The sequence below is a fragment of the Anopheles funestus genome, chromosome 2RL (genome assembly GCF_943734845.2).
Source record: "Anopheles funestus chromosome 2RL, idAnoFuneDA-416_04, whole genome shotgun sequence".
Classification (NCBI taxonomy): domain Eukaryota; kingdom Metazoa; phylum Arthropoda; class Insecta; order Diptera; family Culicidae; genus Anopheles; species Anopheles funestus.
The window spans coordinates 75,584,097-75,603,732 of NC_064598.1; the positions used below are offsets into that span (position 1 = coordinate 75,584,097).

Below are 19,636 nucleotides of genomic sequence, written 5' to 3' on the forward strand. Positions count from 1 at the left end.
TATTTAAATAGCACCAAAAATGTAGACAAAATGTAATTCTTATAGGAAATTGAAGTGCTTCTAACTTTAACAGGAGGTCGACCGGTGTAACATAGTCCCGCATCGCATTGGAAAAGGTGACAGGATGGAAAGGCTTTCACTTTTTCCACATTAACGCCATTTCCTTTCATTTCATCCCAACAAATCGATAAGCCGTTACGTTCTCGCTCTATGCCCAATACCCATTACTATCTGTCGTGGCTTTCAGAAGCTTTCCACAATCCACTGTACCGTCCATTTTCCTCCCTTCACCAAATGTACAAATGCAACATGAAAATGGAAGTGAAATAATGGAGCCACCAACTAAAAATGGGACCACAACCTTCATTCACCTCCACTGGATCGCACGGCACACTCCGCAGGCATGCCGTTCCAGTCAGATAATAGCAGCTGGAAAAACCCACCCGATTCGTGTCCGTAGTTTTCCTGCACTGGATGAAGCCACTCGCGCAAAGGGGTAGCCTTCGGGTTCCTGCAACAACCCTTTGCATCGTAAATTATTCATCATAATTGATTTGACATATATTTGAATAATTACACGTCCGTTCCCGAACGAAAGGGAAACGAACGCAGCCGGTACCGGCATTGGATTGGGTGCGATTATTGTCCGGCACAGAACGCAGCACCCATTTTCTTTGGGTCAGCGGTGATAGAAAGTATGGGAATTCATTAGAACGTAGTGCAAAGGGGGGGTTCGGCACTAGTGGTGCAATTTTATGCTACACTATTGATGGCTAATCTAATCGCGTACAGCAATCGTAATGGAGTTTTGTTTTAGTTGTTCGTTCTTTTGTTTTGTGGCGAGTGACTACTGTTTTGATGCATTAGTGTTTCCGCTTTTCAAAGCGTTGCTTCCTTCCGTTTTTTTTAATGTTGATTTTTTTTATAATGTGCTGAATCCGAAACAAGCAAGTGAAAACACAATCGAAGCTCAATATTTACTTTTTTAATTGGGTGTGCTTAAAATAAAAAAAAATAAAGGTCGTATTAAAAATAAGAATTTAGAGTGAATTAATTTGAAATATAGTAACAACTCTTCCAGTACGTTGTATGTAATTACAATTTATTAACTAATTTTTCCAATAAGGTTCTAAAACCTGTTTTGTTATATTCAAGAACATAATGTGCAATAAACGCGAATGTAAAAAAGGAAAAATTTTCACGTATTGCCTAGCTACGGCAGTGTGCAACCTAGACACGAGCTCGTGGGGAACTGTCTAAAAGTTTGAAACCATTTATAAGCATGTAGCAATATTTATTGGAAACAAAAAAAAGTGATAAATGTCAAATAAAAATCCATTTTACTGACCTAGTGCTTCCGGCTTTAGTAAAAAAATAAGTATCGTTTGTTTAAAGTAGCCGTTAAAAAGAGCTTCTTGCCAATCACCCACACGTAGCATCTTCCCCAAAGCGCCAGTAGTGTACACACTTTAAGACACCAGAGAGCGTATCGTGCCAGATGGTCACAACTGCATGGCAATTATTGCGTGCGGCAAATGTTTTAAATATGATCAGTCGTACCGACGACGCTGCAGAGAGTGAAAACGCAGCCACTATTTTAACCATTGCGCCAGTTGCGCTATCACCCAGATCGATCGCGGAAATGGCATATTAACATACATTTCGCTTCGGTGTTTGTGACCCGCTGTAAACACCAGCGTAAAGACCAATTCACCATCACTATGGCGCCAGCCGTAAACGTCGAACATGACAGATTGCCGTTGAAAAGCAGGCGTATAAAAAATAGTAACCTACGCTTCAGGTGAAAAGCGTGGAACGTTCTGGTTGCGCGTGCAGCGGAAGTGCTAATTTCCGATTTCGATGAAAAATGCTCAAACATGAGCCTCCCCCGGCGCTACACACTTTTGGGTTTCGTACCTACGTGTGGCAGAAGGGTAACAGTTGAGCGTACCTTGCCCATTCGGTGGAAATAGGTCGTAGTAGGCATAGCCTGAAAAAAGAACGGCATGGCAAAAGGATACGAAACTGGCAGGAGGCATAGCGAAATGTCATGCAAAAGTGATGACTTTCGTGCCGGTGGAATAGTGAACTCGAAGGGTTTTTTTCATCATTTGACTAAAGGTAGGTTCTGTTGAATTTCTAGTATATTTATGTGTGCTTGAATATATGCCCGTGTGTGTGTGCTAAAGCTGAAGGGAAAAAGGAAACCTTTCAAGCATGTGCATGAAACAAAACGTAGTAAAAAAAGCAGAAAACGACACAACAAATACCACACGCGCTACGATGTCCAAAAGCACGTCTAAGGGGCTTAGGAAAATGCGGTACATAGTCAACATTCCGTTTCGGTGCGGCACCGATGGAAGCAAATGTTGTCGGGAAGAGTCAAAGAATTTTTTTTTACTCATGTGGGGTAGACTAAACTTAGTGAGGAACTTGCGAAATCTGAAAAAAATATACAAAAAAATACACTCCTCGTGGAGGAATAAACGTAAACGCTGCTAGAAGCTATCCAATTCTAGGGGTGATTCAACTATTACGAAACGGAAAAATTTGTGAATTTTGGACTCCTTCTCCTGACTATCGTAACAAAACGTAACGCGGGAAGCATCCCCCTTCTATCATTTACGTAAAAGTTTACCCCCCACCCCCCACCTGCACCCTCCACATGTCACCAAAAATTAAAAAAAGGACTTTCACAGATTTTATCATGCTCATGGACACGATCCTTTTGATCTACCGTTATGTTAAACGATCGTATCACAGTAATTTCTTGAAAATTACAAAGAAATTTTGGTTTATATTTTATGTATCTAAAATAATTTTGAAATAAACATATATTAAAAGATTGTTAACATTTCCCACATATAGAAGCAATGGCAGTTCCGTGGGCTGCTCCGAAAAATACTTTGCTTTAACATCTTGAAGGACATCTTGTTTTTTGCGATTTACTTTACATCCAGTAGAGATTGACAAAAACAATGTTTAGAGGAGCGATAGTAGCATATATGCTATTAAAATTTTAAAACGGAAATAAATAATACACGCTGTAAAGCGAATTGCATATTTTAGGGGGTAAATCTCCTCAAGGAAAAGCTGGGGGATGATCGGCAGAAAGTGGAGCGTGTAAGGATGAATTTCCAGGGGAATATTCTTCTGGAACTGTCCTGCAAGAGCCACGACGAGACGCTTGAGATGTGGCGGAAAGTGTCCGAAGCACTGGAGGGCAAAGCGAAAGCCCGACCACGGACCCCCACAACTCGCCTCACCTGCACGAACATTCCACCAAGCTGCACCAACGAGGAAATTGCAACGGACCTTAGCACAGCCCTGGGAGTTACGATCTACGCGGACCAGATCAGTACCGTTAAATCCAATTACGGAACGCTGGTCGCATTTTTCGGATGCCCAGAGGTGGCAGTAACGGACGACGTGCTACTAAAACAGCATGTTGTCGGATTCAGCCAGTGCTGCCGGTTCAAGAAGGTTGAGGTGAAGCGCCAATGCTATCGGTGCTACGAGTTTGGCCACATTGCCACTCACTGCCGTGGGAAGGATCGGTCAAGCAAGTGTCATCGATGTGCGGAGACTAAGCACTCAGGACCGTGCACCAAGGAACGGAAATGCCTCGTCTGCAAGGGCCCGGAAGCAATCGGGCACTCGTTCGGACAGCGCAACTGCCGCCAAGTAGGAGAAGGGGTAAAAAACCGGCCTCGTCATGATTAATGTCCTTCAACAGAACCTTAATCACAGCCAGCTGGCCCAGGACATGCTGATGCAGACTGCTCGGAACGAAGGCTGCGACATAGTGTTGATCGCCGATCCATATCGGATTCCGGAGAACAACGGTAACTGGGTCGCGGATCCGACGGGCAGAGTTGCAGCAGTATCGACAGGAAGATACCCTATCCAACGCATAATCGAGAATCGGCGGGATTACTTCGTCGTGGTCGAAATGCGTGGTATCGTTTTCTGCTCCGTGTATCTACCTCCTGTGGGGTCCGATTTGTCAGTGGAGGATTATCGACGCAAATGGACCGAAATTGCGTCGGTGATTCCGCGGAATCGGGACACCGTGATCGGCGGGGACGTCAACGCCTGGTCAGGAGCGTGGGGGATGGAACGCAGACACAACGATGGAGAACGAGTTCATAGGGGAGCAGTGGTGATGGATGCTATGGCATCACTTGAGCTAGTCTTGTTGAACCGGGGCAACCGGCCAACCTGGAGCAACAACAGTGGCCGTAGTTCCATTATCGACGTTTCCTTCTGCAGCTCGTCTCTTCTGGGGGAAAATAACTGGCGAGTCTGCGACGAAAATCCAAGTGACCACAATACCATCAAGTTTGCGGTCGGGAGGACGACGACGCAGCGTAACCTGGGACACAGTGCACAGCAGGCTTCGGAGAGCAGATGGGCAACCCGGTATTTCAACAAGGACTTGTTCGTTGAAATTTTGGGGTCACTGGACATCTACAACCGCACCCTCTTGGCGGACGAGTTGACGCAGGCAATGTCAACTGCCTGCGACGCGACGATGCCGAGATTGCCAGCAGCACGGGGAGGACGACGATCGGTGTACTGGTGGAATAACGAGATTTCCCAGTTACGTCGCACTTACATCGGGATGCGGAGAAGACTCAGGCGAGCCCGAACGGAAGAGCAGCGACAGGATCGCCGTCCGGCGTACACAGCAGCGAGAGCAGCACTGGAGCAAGCGGTCAAGCGGAGCAAGAAGGAGCAGGGCGATCAACTTCCGGAACAGCTGGGGCCCCACGGATTCGGGCCAGGCTACAAAATCCGGAGGCAAATGTGGCAAGGAGCCCGAGTACCGATGGAACGGGATCCAGCCAAGCTGCAGCACATCGTCGGCGAACTTTTTCCGGTGCAACCGCCCATGGAATGGCCTACGGCAACAGGATTGACGGACGAGGACACGGCACGGGATGCCGTTACCGAGGACGAGCTGGTGAGCATTGCAAAATCGCTCAATCCCCAGCGTGCCCCAGGAGACGACAACATTCCGAACGTGGCCTTGATTGCGGCGATGACGGCGTTTCCACGCGTCTTCATGAGAACGTTCCAGCATTACATCGATTCCGGCCACTTCCCCGTCGAATGGAAGAGGCAACGGCTAGTGCTGTTCTCGAAGGCCGGGAAACCACCCGGAGAATCATCGTCGTACCGGCCAATCTGCCTGCTGAGTGTTCTGGGAAAAGTGTTGGAGCGACTCATACAGCGCAGACTTACGGAGCATCTGGATGCAACGGGCGGTCTCGCTGATGCCCAATACGGATTCAGGAAAGGACGCTCAACCATGGATGCCATCAACAGGGTGATTGCCAACGGAAGGGTTGCGCTCGACAAGAAGCGCAGGGGCGATCGACTGTGTGCGATGGTGACAATCGACGTGAAGAACGCCTTCAACACGGCCAACTGGACAGCGATCGGAGCAGCTCTGCAGCGAAGGAACACGCCACCGTACCTCCAGGCGTTGCTGCGGAACTACTTCACCAATCGCACGCTCCACTACGAAACGGATGAAGGAATGGTCTCGTTACCAGTATCGGCAGGCGTCCCGCAGGGTTCGGTTCTAGGACCAACACTGTGGAATGTTATGTACGATGACCTTCTTCGTTTGGAGCTGTTCGGAAAGCGTGCGGACATTATAGGGTTTGCTGACGACGTGGCGTTTACCCTTATCGGGAGGGACCCGCAGGAAATCAGCAACCTTGCTACGAGGAACCTGGAGATGATCGAGCGTTGGATGGATGGAGTGGGACTGAAGCTGGCCCATCAAAAGACCGGCTACATGATCTTCTGCACTCATCACAACCCGCAGGTAGGTCAACTACGTGCGGGGGGACACACGATCGTATCCACGGAATCGCTCAAGTACCTGGGGGTCGAGCTCTGCCGCAAACAGCACCACGGTCGGCATTTGGAGAAGGTTTGCAGCAAGGCATCACGTATCACGAATGTCTTGACCGCTCTGATGCCGAATAAGTGTGGCCCAAAAAGCAGCAGAAGGAGACCCTTGGTTAACGTTGGGAATAGCATTGTCCGTTACGCGGCACCATCGTGGGGACGGACGCTTCTTCAGAAGGACGTTCACCGGACCACGGTTCAGAGGACGCACCGCACAGGAGTTCTTCGAGTGGCCAGTGCCTTCCAAACGGTCCAAACGATGCCGCTTGCGTGGTCGCAAGCACTATCCCGTTAGTCCTTCTCCTAGAGGAGGACATCCGCTGCCACGACGAAAAGGTAGCGAGGGGAAGTCCAGGACCAGACATACGAAAGCGGCAAAGGGAAGAGACCATGGGACGCTGGCAACAACAATGGACAGCCGGAGCGGGGCAGCCGAGATCGCCGGGGATGAAGACGAGGAGAATTATCCCGGACATTATGTCCTGGGTAAATCGCAAGCACGGAGAAATTGATTTTTATCTCTCTCAACTCTTTACAGGGCATGGGTTTCTCCGGAGCTACTTCGTCGAAAAAGGCATCCTCGACGGCTCGCCAAACTGCCCGGTGTGTGAACACCAAGTGGAAGATGTCGACCACGTAATGTTCCACTGTCCACGGTTTGCTCGAACCCAACACGAGATGCAGCAGCAGAGCCACACCCGCTTGACGATAGAAAATCTTGCAGCGGAAATGTGTGCCAACAGCAGCACATGGGAAGCAGTCCGGACCGCCGCAAGGACCATCTTCAGAAACCTCCAAGTGAGATGGAATGAGGAAAGTCCACCTACGGCCAGACGGAGACGACAACAACGACGGCGGAACACGGAACAAACGGGACAGCAACAGCTGCCGCCGTGACCGCACCAAAGGATGACGACAACGGAAGCAGCAGCAGCAGCAACGAGTAACCAGAGCAGCAGCAGGAGCTAGACCCCACCGGAAGTAGCGGCTACGGACGGGCGGAATTAAGCAGCAGCAGCGGAAGGAAGGCACGAAGCAGCAGCAGCAGCTGAGACAACTAGGACGGATGACGCAGTAGCAGCATTGGAAACCAGCAGCGCGTCAACAGGATGGGTGCATCGCACAAACGTTCCTGCATGGAGTACTACGCACATCAAGCGCATCGGCAGGGTTCGGATCAGGTCGAGGAGTGGTTTAGTTAGGGTCCCATCGGCTGCCGGGTCCGCTTCACGGGCCCAGCGTCACGATGAATCCCACATAACCCATCTCGGAGGGATTGGTTTGTAGCCGCAAGCCGCCCTTCGAGGTGGGTACCTTTTGAAGGTTCCCTCCCCGTTAACAAAAAAAAAAAAAAAAAAAGGGGGGTAAATCTCCAGTATGATATTCATTGCAAGAGTTACTAGAACCTGTTTAGGACTCTCGCTACCGCATTGCAAAACTCCATCGGTTCGGGCCTCCTTCCTTTGGGAAGCGATAGGTGGTGTTGCCTAGCACCAAACTTTAGTTCGTTTGAAGGGCGATGACAGTGGATTTAGGCACGCGAAAAATATGTGGCCGCACAAATAGTGCATTAGGGCTTTAGTGTGGGTCTTATGGTGAAGTCCCATTTGATATCTTCCTGATGCACGGTATCACGCACGATATTTTTACTCCAAAATGGTGACCTATATTGTGGGGGGAAAAATACATTTACTGTTTTCAATTTTCCTACAAGCTTTAAAACACGCTTTATATATTTGTTTTATGCTGAGCAGGGTCTTTAAGCACGCACACACACACTACGCTGGTCCTTTCATGTTGTAGCCATAAATAAGGATTGGTGGCTTTAGAAACACATAAACATATTCCATTGCTTTTCGGGATACCGGTGAAACATTTGCTCGATGTTGATGGTATGAAATGAACGAACACAAAAACAAGAAAACCACAAAACACAGCTCCACCATGATAGATTAAAGTGAAAAAAAAAACTGGGTTTCAAAAAGGGAAAATTCGATCAATCCGCTATCGGGAAATATGGACGGATATGGTACCGAACGTTTGCTACAGCACAGCAGAAAGTGTAGTGGGGAACCCCTTCCGGATGAGTGACGCTCCTCGCCGCTTGGTAATGGGTGCAGGAAATCAATAATTTCTTTGAATTTAATAAATTGTACTGACAGCTGGGAATGGTGCTGGGCTAAAAAGGGATGCACGGATGAAGGGCGTCGAAGAAGTCGGGGCTGCGTACTTCGTTGTACGAGCGAACTCTATATGAACTTTGCCTGCTGTCTAATGGAAGAAACGACGCGAATGCGCGCTACCCCTTTTGTGTTGTCCACACCCGCTCCACCATGGCACTCTCCGACGACCTGTCAAGGTTCATAGCTTTGCACCGAAAGAATAGGAAAGCGGATGGATTATTCAGTGTTTTTGCTTCGCTTTTTTTTCTCGTCCTAAAGACCAATATCAGTCCATACGGTGACGGTTGATTCGTGGGTGAGGTAAAACCAGTGAAAGGACTTCGAGCAAGGTGTACGAGCAGGTGCGCCATAGTATAACACACTACTAGGAGATAGAGGGATTGTTGTTAAAGAACGTTTGCTCCATTGTGCAATGAGTTTGTTTTTCTTGTCCAATATATGTGTGCTTTGAGGATTTGAAATTTGCTTTGGATGGATGTAGAAGAAGAAAAGGATCATCAGATCATCGCCAGGATGCATCAAGCGGACCCTTTCCAAGCAATGGCTGGAGTGCAGGGGTTTTATTGCTACATCAAGCCACATGTTTGTTTTCCAATCAATTTCTCCATCGGGCACTATAAAATGTGGATTGTTTTTGTCCAACAAACCATAATCCACCGTACAAACAAGTGATCCGCATAATAGTGAACGGAAGTTGGAGCTATAATTTAATATAATTGGAAATTATGTACTATCAAACATGGGCTCATTATATGAAGCTTAAGTAATCATAATTTTTATCACATTTTCATTATAATAATAGTCAGAAGCATTTGAACTTTTTTTTCTCTCTTTCTTTTAAATGTCTTGTCTATATTGTGACCTTCTTGTTAAGAAGGCCTGAGGGCCTAAAGGTATCCTCACACGTGTAACGCTTGGTACTAGAAAAAATCAATCCTATGTAGAGAATTCATATGCCTAACCTGTTTAAATGTTGAGTCAATCTAGTCTACTATAGACAACATCAAATATGTTTACACGACCCATATGCTGCACATTGTCGCTTTATACACTCATAGTTGAAACCAATTTAAGATGGATAAATAACTCGTTTCCAAAGAACCTTTCATTCAGTGCGTCACGCGTGAAGTCTTCAGCGTACATCCAGAGCATGATAATGACACGCGCAAACAACTGAACGCGGTGCAAGAAAATGATCTAGTTTGATTTTGTTTGTACTTGACACACGATCTGTCACACAAATCTTTTCAGGCCCCCAACCACGGACCCGTGGCAAGCATAATAGAAGATCGTTCTGTAATGAAGAAGAGTACCGAACACAACAACGACAAACAACGATTTTCCGATGCGGTTAAGTGGTGAAACACGGCGTTCTACAAGCGCAAGAATTGGAGCATTCTCTCAACATGATGCCTTCCAACGATTCACTCGTCCGATTGACAGGTATCGGACTGGAACCACTAACCCGTACATTGCGCGCCTGCTAACGTGCACTTCACTTAGCGGAGATTTGTTAATTAACCTAGAATTAATTCCGTTACTCCTGATGGTACACTCCTGAAGGGTGAAGTTTTGAGTGCGGCGATAGAAGATTGAGTTGACGCACCAGATCTGCTTTTCTAGCCGTGGAAGACCTCCCCGAAGCTGTTCGTTTCTCAATTAAAGTACCCATGAATGTATAGTTTAATTGAGATAATTGCTTAACATAATTTGCATGGTCCATAAACAAAGTAACTGCGTTCGTGTAGGGTTTACATTTGACGGAAAATAGGTATCATAATGTAAAATGAAGAAACAAAACTGGAACAAATTCCGGAAGGGCAGGAATCAGCCAACAAAAACCAGTACCAAACCCTGCAACACGCGACTCTGGATCGGCACGTGTGTCACTTGTGCTACCGTCATTAAATTAATGCATTCGCTTGAGCAATCAACCAGGCGTGATAGATACGCATTGCCCACAGCAAGTAACGCTTGTGTCCAGCTGAATGTAACGAGCTGCGCGGCATTGTTACTACTTTTTTGAAGGTGAAAACATTCCAAAGAAAGTGTCCATTCTTATCCATTAGACGTCCCACTTTCGTCATCAAAATGGATAGAGTAAAGTGGTAAAGTTTGTTGGGTGAAGTTCAAATTTGTAGCAATAAGTATAGTGTTACAAGATTCCTTCCAGGAACTAACTTTTATCGCCTCAGAATGGAGCAGTTGGGAAGTTGTGGTGTAACACGAGTAGTAACGATTTAAACACAAATTGTCACAACTTGTAAGGTTGATGATAGTGTTAAACGCGTTAAAACAATTTGTTGCATGTTATACATACTAAGTGGTTTTGTTGCACTATTGTTATTTTATAATGCAGGAAATTGATAAAGGACGTTGCTAACCGTTTAAAGACTAGTGGAGTTAAACGCACAGCAGAAAAGTATTTTGATACTTAGCGACATTGTAGTACATAACCTTTTTTTATAACCATGTTGTTTTTCATTTTTGATTGAGCTAGAAAAACTTATCTCCACTAAAAATATTGAACTGCATTCAATGAAAATGTATGGCTTTCTAATTAAGCTTCTTAATTATTCAATAAACAACAGTGAAAGAAAAACAACGATTATGAAGACTTTTGGGTGAACTCTAATAAGCTATAATAAGCCATGCGTCGTGTGATTATTAAAATTATCGACTTATGCCTTTATTAATTCTTAACTTTTACTAACAGATGTTGCTAAAGGTACGCCAGGCCCCATTATCTGTGTACAAAACTACGAAGTGACGGTGCCGTTTGGAGAAGTAACATTCAATTTAATTACACCTCCATCTGTACCGAGCAGTCCATCTCCTCATTGCAAAACACACATTCCCAGCGAGGTCAACTCACTCCGTCACACGTAAAACGTGTGGAGGTCACTCCATCAGGGAAATTGTTGTCCGGTCCGGTTTTCCGGTTGTAAATAAATGTCAATCGTACGGTTACCAGTGACGGCAGATCAACGGTGTACCGGGTTGGTGGAAAGCGGTCCAGTCCATTTTCCCTGACATGTTTCACCGTGTGTATTAGGGTGGACCCATATTTTCAAGTGCATTTTTGATGTGGTCGCGGTGACGCTCATAAATCACCTTTCTCTCGCTTCATTTCGTGAGATGAAGTTTGGTGTATTGCATGGATGCAATGGTAGCTAATGCATTCTTGATCACCCTCGATTAGGAAGCGTTGGCGCATACTTTGGTGGGGCGATCAGAAACCCACAGGTAGATGGGAAAGTGGTTGGTAATTTCTGGGAACTTCAGTAAGCGAGTCGGAAAAAGGGCTCTTTGAGTGACAGGTGGTGCCCCTCTTTTGTTCTCATAATTTCCATCCATCCACTTGGAAATGCCTTGTTCCAAGGCAACAATGTTTGTGATGGTGACAAACATACTGCATTCGTTTTGATCCTTACACCCCCTTCTTTGCTACCGTAAATGCAACCTACCAACCCCAGAATGACCGTTTACTCGCAAAATGTGTGACGGAATAATTTGTTCTACCTGGTAAAAAAAATAAAGCCCCAAAAACAGACGGGTTCGATACACTTTCGCTGGCGCTAATTGATTAAGTCGTTTAATTAATGAATACCGATTGCTTTAAGTGACGCCGGTATGCTGGGTCGCGATGACATACGACCATTCTCCGTCCATCTCGGTTGTTTAGATGCACGGTGGCTATGAAAATAACCATATTTCCAACGAAAGAACCCAACCTTTTGCCTCAATGATTGGGGAGGCAAAACCATTGCGTAAAACGGAGGGAAAAGTTCGTCGTACCTGCGAGCTGGAATACACCACGTCCACCGCAACGGAGCACTTTACCCTAACCTCGTCCTGGTCCAGGGGAAGGGCTATTAATTTTCATTAAGCACCGTAAAGCACCGGGACATTGCTACAGTCGATATTCCACCAGTGTGCGGCGATCGATTCTTTCACCCACAAGTGGGCGATAAACATTTTTCGGTCTTGGGAGGACGGGATCGTAATGTAATCGGTATCTGTTTCGGCGTTCGTTACACCCAACCGTCTATCAAGGCGGGAAGATTCCATATCCTGGCGTTAGAATGGTTACAAACAATAACCACCAGGACAGCCGCACTGGAGCACCTTTCCCATGGGGGGGAATGTTTCCCATGTGGAGCAAACGTAAATTGAAATTTATTTCTTGAACTTTATTTTCCTTTTCCGTTTCGAAATCGAAAGCACTACAGTGGGCCACACACGGGCACGCGTCGTCGTGGAAAATCGAACACGTGTTCAAATATGCGTTATTGTAGAGGCAGTGTCGAAATTTCCCTAGTGGCCAGGATGTGTGTCAGGTAAGCCACAGCAATATTTGCAGTTGTGGCCATTTCGCAGGTGAAACATTCAAGCGATCGATTGCACATTGTACGGGATTGGCCGAGCAGTATGGTACATTTTAGTCGCTTTACCCATCTCGAAAACAATAAATCCAATTGAATAATTTTCAAATTAATAATTCAATTGCCATCATCATCGTCATCGTCACCGTAATGGTGTCCGCGAGTCGTTATTGGGTGGGGAAATTTCTTTTCCACTCCCCACGGGAATTAAATTGCCTTCATGTTTTATTAGTTTTATTGCGCAGGCAAGTCACTGCTGATGGTGGTGAAGGATGGCAGGAGGGTTTGCGTTGCATCAGACTACGACTACGACCACAAAGTATTCGATGGTTGGATTAGTACGGGACGTCTCGCAACATACGAGCACGGTGTGGAGAAGATTTCACACTACAAAACTTGAAGTTGTCCGTTCTATCCCGCACAGCGAGGCATTCTGTGGATAGCTTGGCTTACTTTAAACAACCGACCAAACTGTGAAATGGGGTCAACGGTTACTATGCACTGGTAGTAATCAGAATACCGGCCTAGTTCTAATCTAACCCTTATTCTTGACTCTCAAACACGGCAAAAACTCTCTCGATTATGTAGTTAAATCAATAGACCGGGTAGAATGTGCCCCACTCCACCGAGGCCGAGTCAATCGCCGTCAATTGATAATCCCTACCGATCGACCAATCGATGACCTTATTTCCTCCGCACCATTCCGGTAAGCTCCGGTGTCCGCTTGAAACGGAACCACCGTCTTCGGGGCGTTGCGTTCTATCGATTCCACGGCAACTGGCGGCTATTCTTTTGCGTGCTTCTTCCGCTGAACGCTTACAAATGCACGTGCGGTTCAAGGGTCATGCGGCGCAAGGCAAGTCACAGAACAGAAACAGAAAGTGCAAGGGTTTCGTTTCCTACACGGGAAATGGTTGGGATATTCGGGTTTTTTTTTTCTTGGACACACACCACACAGTGTTTCGCATCGCGTCCACTTCACTTCGCAGCCGGAGTTGATTATTATGTAAAACGGGTATAATGTGCTTCAAGACAACGTCGACGACAATTGACGTCGTTGATGGAAGACACTAAGCACACCCTGCCGGGTAAACCGCAAACCGATGCTTGGATTCACCAATGGGTTCCAATTTGCCAGCATTACGACGTGTTTTTTGTTGTTCTTGTTGTTGTGTAGAACCCTTGGGAGAGTACTCGGGGAAATGTAAGGTACAACTCCACTGGTCTAGACGTTATTTTACGAGTTCTTCCCGTTTGGTATGGTTGCTTGATTTACTGGTTCTTAGCAGATGGTCTCGGTATAGCTCCCGCGAAGCTATTCCAACAACTCCACACGCCCATGTCCAGGGAGTACTCGCAAAGTGCCGTCGGATAGTGTACTCCACGGGAAACTTACAGTGGACACTCGAACCATCGGATCGGTCGGTGAGTGTTGACGACAAAAACCGTTGCGCTTCTTTGCATAAGCTGTTCTTCAACTTCACACACAACGACGCATATGGCACAGCCACAGACACACACGCGCCATAATGGTATGCGCTTATGTATTTTGGACTGTGTGGAACGGTGGAACGTGAATTACTGTCCGCTGGTAAATAAACGACAGCCGGAAGGTTGGAAGCAGCAATAATAACAAACAACGTCACCGCCATCATCATCATAATCATTACCAGTTTCTCCAGGGTTCACTCCCATTACCTACCCTTACTATACTGGCCACCGATTTGACATCGCTACCGGTTCTAAAGGGAGTATCTTCTTCCATTCCACACCACGGTACCCTTTACCACCGGCACACCGTACTGACGATGACTTTCCATTGTTATTCGCTTCAGGTTCGCCATTGCTGCCTTAAAATGCGTTCAGAACCATAAACGCGGACAGCGGACTGAGCGCGAATGCCGAGGTAAAGCGCTAGGCCCAGGAACTGTCTATTTAAACGACACACACTTTAATGGCAAAAATGGGCAATTGTTTTTTTTTTGCTTCGTTCTTCATTTTGTTTTGAAGCGAAGCAAAATAAAATCAACAACGTAGACTTATGTTCGCGACTGGCAGACTGATAAGATGCGACACGGTGGAGAACTCGTGCGGTGAAGACGATATAGCTTAGCGCAACTTGGAACAGATATACCACAAACAGCAAAACTCGATAGATGACGTACGTCCGACGGTTCGGGTACGCTGGTGGTGACGTTTCGTGGTTTTGCCCTTGTTCCGATGGGCAGGGGCCACTGAAGGAAGCCATAAATTAACGAGCCCCGAGTCCAACCTCACGGGGTAGTCGCAGTGTCGTTGAAGAATGTCAGTCGGGAATTTACCGCGTGAAGGGGTTTCTGTTTGGAAACACAGCACAAATGTACACGGGAAATGAGGTGGTTCGACCGGGCACGGTTTGTTGAGATTTTGTGGTTTCTTCAATGGTTACGGATTTGGTCTAGTGATACCACCAAGGAAGACATAAGAATAGTGGAGTTCTTGTTATAAAAAAGTCCCTCTTTGGTTTTTGCCGTGTCCCAAAAAATCCGAACAAAACTCTAATTTTGCACAAATAACTGACACTTGACGGTGATTGGGTTGGGATTGCCTTTTTAGTTGTTTTGTATGCTGTTGATTACTAACAACGCGCCACTTTATCTAAATACTGCACGCATGGGTTGTATACCTCTCTGTATCGTTCCTTCGGCACCTGACGTCTGTGTCCGACACGTCATGTCGTTGATAATTGTGTGCCATCCATGCATGTAATGTGGTATAACAGAGGGCTTTGAACGATTGCGTGATAATGGCGACCGGGTTGCATGAAGCGACAAATATCATCATCCTCGCAACAACCGGAAGTGGATGCTGTGTGTAGATTGCTTTACTTTGCGTTTGTTTTTTGTTTTGCGTTTCATCTCCATCTTGATGGTTATGACACGCCAGCAACCCAAAACCGTTTGGGCTTTTTCGAGTACTTAGAGGATCGCTATCGGTAGAACAAAAAAAAACATGACTACCGTTAGCTATCTACTAGTGCGAGGACTACTGTTAATTAACTGCAGCAGCACCTGTACTATCTTCCATTTTCGCCATGTTGGTGGTTCATCAGTGTTTTTGTACTACAGAAAGAGCTTCTTGCTGGCGTCAATGACCGGCAACCGATTCTGGAGTGGTTTGCGTTCTAAACGAGAACTCGCCAGAAAGAGACATCACAGCATCACTCTCAGACCAATTATCATCTCGGTGGTAATTGAACGCAAGCAGGAGCGTTACACACTCGCAGAGAAAAAAACGAGATCACTCACCAGGCACCACAAAATCTGGAGCAGTCTCGTCATCACTCGTTTTGCACCTGTAATCTTCGGTTTTAAAAATTCTCGATGACTTACCAAGCTGGTTTGCTATTAAAATCCCTGCCAGATGACGGAAAAGATTGAAAGCTGCACCACAACAAAATCCATTACGCTTGGTAAACATCAACGTCAGGATGCACAAAAGCGAAATGCAGCAATGGAACCGGGTGCAAGCTGAAGTTGAAAAAAACCGATTTTCCTCTGCAAAAAACCCACATGCAAATGTCAACGTGCCGGCCGGCATGGTTTTGCTTTTTAATTCCCGGTGCAATGTCGCACAGAAGGGGATATGACTGACCTTCGCGTCACGTCCCTCGCTCAATATTTCGTACTCGAGTGGAGTCATTTCTTTTTTGTGTGTGTGTGTGTGTGTTTTGTTTTTATCCGACTCCGGCTGTTGGTGCGGATGAAGTACGACTGTGCGCTATCGCTGTTTATGGGGTGAAAAGCGCCATTTTTCTCAAGGGCTGCGCTTAGTGTGGGCGTTTAGAGCTTCTGGGAAGGCGCATGGGGGAAGGGAGTTTGGGATGGATTGTGTGTTTATCTCGACCTTAGCAAACATAGGAGAATGGGGTGGTTGGTGGCCCGGTTGGAGGCCATACTATGATGACAGATTATTATCTTCGGTGACAAGGGAAATGAGCGCTAAAGCAGGGTTTTAGATGCAAAGTCTTATGTAAAGACCATTTGTAGAAAGACGTTTTTTTTGGTTTTTATTTTGCCATTTAATCTCGCTGTGGATTTTTGTTTTTCTTTGCTGGTTTGCTGATTTTCAAGAAGGTCATTTTGTCTCTTGAGAAAAAAAACAAGTGAAGAGCTATACGACTGCTCAGTACGAAATAAATCATATTCAATTTATTTTACAAACAGTGATAATTAAATTTATCCATCAAGCGATATACAGCAAGCAACTCGTTTTATGACTCGTTGAGTGTGTTAATCTGCAATTTACAGGATTATTACGATCCATTCAAGAGTCCATGTCCATTTGTGGCTTTTTACGGTGGAACAAAAAAGTGACAACAAGAAAAAGAACATCATCGTCTTGGGGACAAGTATGTTTGTGGTACACATTAGCACATTGAACCTTTTTGGCTCATTTTGGTGGGACACGTGATAGGCGCATAACACAATCTGAATAGTTCTACCAATGAGAATTAAACGTATGGATGAATATATTTGACTGTCTGTTTTTGTTTCCTGATGTTGTGAAAAATATTCCTTCAATAAGTTCGATCGATAGCAATGTATTGAACCAATAACGAAACACAAAAATGAAGGACAAACTTGACGAAGAGTGTTTCCGCTTTTCGGGCGTTATACTTCGGGTACGGAAATGGCTTGCCCGCGTCACTTTCTTCAGGTGTCGTATTTCACATGACAGCGAAGAACTTCATCGCATGTACGTGCGGCAGAGAGGACGGGAATCGATATACGATTTCCCGGGGGCTGGTTCTGAAACCTTCCAGTAGCGTAATTGAATGTTGCGCTGTCGGTCTCTTGTCATCGAATGAAGTTACTTAGGCAGGGGTTTTGTTTTTATTTTAGGTTTGTTTGTTTTTTTTTTGGGTAGCGATACTTTGTCTCTAAAATTGCTTTTTTTCTCTCCTTCATTTAGGTTGCTTATTGTGAAGATCCTGGATATTTTGAAGCTGATGAACGTGAAAAAATTGAAGGTAAGTAGACACCATAATTTTCATTCTAGTTTCGTTCCTGGATGTAAAATTTTGAAACCAAATCTACTTCCAATGGAAACTTTATTACTTTCCACTGCATTTTTTTCCCAAAAAATAAAAACATAAACCAAATCATTGTTATGTCCTGATCGTTTCGTCGATTGGTGTGTATCAATCGAAATGTAACGCTACACGGGCGCAATTAAATAAATTGGTATCGACGCGTACCACGGTACGCCTATCAACGGCGTCCATCTAACCCTCGCTCGCTTCAAACCTTCCTTTACTTCCGGCAATCATGCATCAAAAAGGGGAAGCCATTTTCTGTACGTGATACCAACCGTACAATACATTCGGACGCGGAAACGCCGAACCTCAGAATACGATGAGACGATGTTCTGGGACGCCTGAACGGCAAGCATTTATTTGGCCACGTGCAGTCTCCGTACTGTGCGCAACAAGTGGCACTATCTTGAAGGGATTGAGAGCACACCGCACACGACCACACTGTAACACGGTGTGTTTATTTATCAATGAAGCGAAGATGCGTGTGGGAAGCGCATGGTGAGGTTCCACTAGGGAAGGTGGCTTTCCCCATAAGTGACACGAAACACAGGCACGAGTTATCGCGATTCTGCGAGACAACTACAACGACATTAAGGTATCTCTGGAACAGGTGCCGCTTCGGTGACTCTCACCTGAGCTCCGGTGCGTTTTTTTCTGTAAGCGTCGATATCACCCGTTTGCAGAGAGCTGTCACATCGTAACATCCTTCTGGTGGAAGTGATAAGCGTCTTTTTGTGTGAGGATCTCTGTGAGGAAAACTTTTGTGTGGAGCTATTTTTAATACCACACAAGAAGTCATTTCTGATAATGACTGGCTTCGTACCGTGCACTTTAGATGGTCATCAGATGATTAGAGGTCGGTTATTACTGACATGATCTTCAAGCGAGATTTCGCAAACGGGAGAATAGGGTGTTGTTGTAGTCTAGTAGAGTCTTTTTGTCTCTACGCTTGTACCTCCACCATGTATTGATTAATGATGATTTGAAGTTAGCATATCCGCAACAACCTTTTTCCGAACGTATTGTTTTTTTTTTGCTATCAGAATGACACAATTACACGAATAGTAGCTGCAAAGATGTACAACGCCATGGTGACATTGAGTTGTAGCGTTGGAGATTTCGACACGCCACCATTGAGGCAGTACATTGAAAATTGTCCCACCACACGGAACCGATTCGTCACGCGCTTCCGTTACTAGTGAACTGTAGCGATTTAGATGGGCTTCGTGTACAAAATGGGCGATCCAGCCTGTTAGATACATGTACCTGTACGCCTGATCACCACTACCGGGTACTCCGGACAATCGGCTCTGATCAGTCCTGTGGTTATTTTTTATGTTAAGGTACGATCATTCATCGCATCCAACGCAACTGACCTCACACGCTATGTTTGTGAACGAGGGCCACAGCCTAGACCCAGTTCAGGAATCATTAAACTTGAAAGTAAAAAATGTTGAAGATCCCTAGGTACGTATCTTATCGGGTGCACTGGTCAACGAAACGTTTGTGCCTACCGCCAAATACTGTCCGGGTATCGCCATAGTACGGCAGCACCCTCAATCGACCCACCGGCCAGGGTGTTTCGGAAGACTCGGGCATTCACTATCTTATCGGTTGCAACAGCAAATCTACACGAACGGGGCTTGAAGGGCTACGCGTTATCGTGGCAAACGGTGTTTGCACACTTCTGCCACTTTTGTTTCACTGGCTGTGGTGTAGATTAAAGCGCGTCACACAAATGTCCTAATTTTGTCTTCTTTAGTTGGTGTTTAGTTCCGCGATATGACGATGGTAAGGTCATGTATTGTGTAGGACGGAATAAGGTCATGTAAGAAAGCTTTACCTCCTGCAGATATCACTGTTGAAAATGAAACTCCAATTTAATGCATTCCAACGTCAGGAGCTATTAAAGCACAATAAGGTGGTAAACAGTGGGAAATAAATCAAACTACCGGCGTTCCTGTGGCACTTGTTGCAACATTGTAGCAGACGAATTTACCAAGAACAGTTCCACCTAGAATTGCTTGATCGTGTGCAGAAATTGGTCACTAGGGAGTCTTCGATGC

At 45.7% G+C, this 19,636-nt stretch overlaps 1 protein-coding gene across 2 annotated transcripts in view; it reads right to left on the bottom strand.

Annotated features, from left to right (window-relative positions):
* LOC125762923 (uncharacterized) overlaps positions 1-19,636 on the bottom strand; it is a 40,811-nt gene that overhangs the window by 9,134 nt on the left and 12,041 nt on the right. The gene's annotated exons all lie outside the window — the stretch shown is intronic.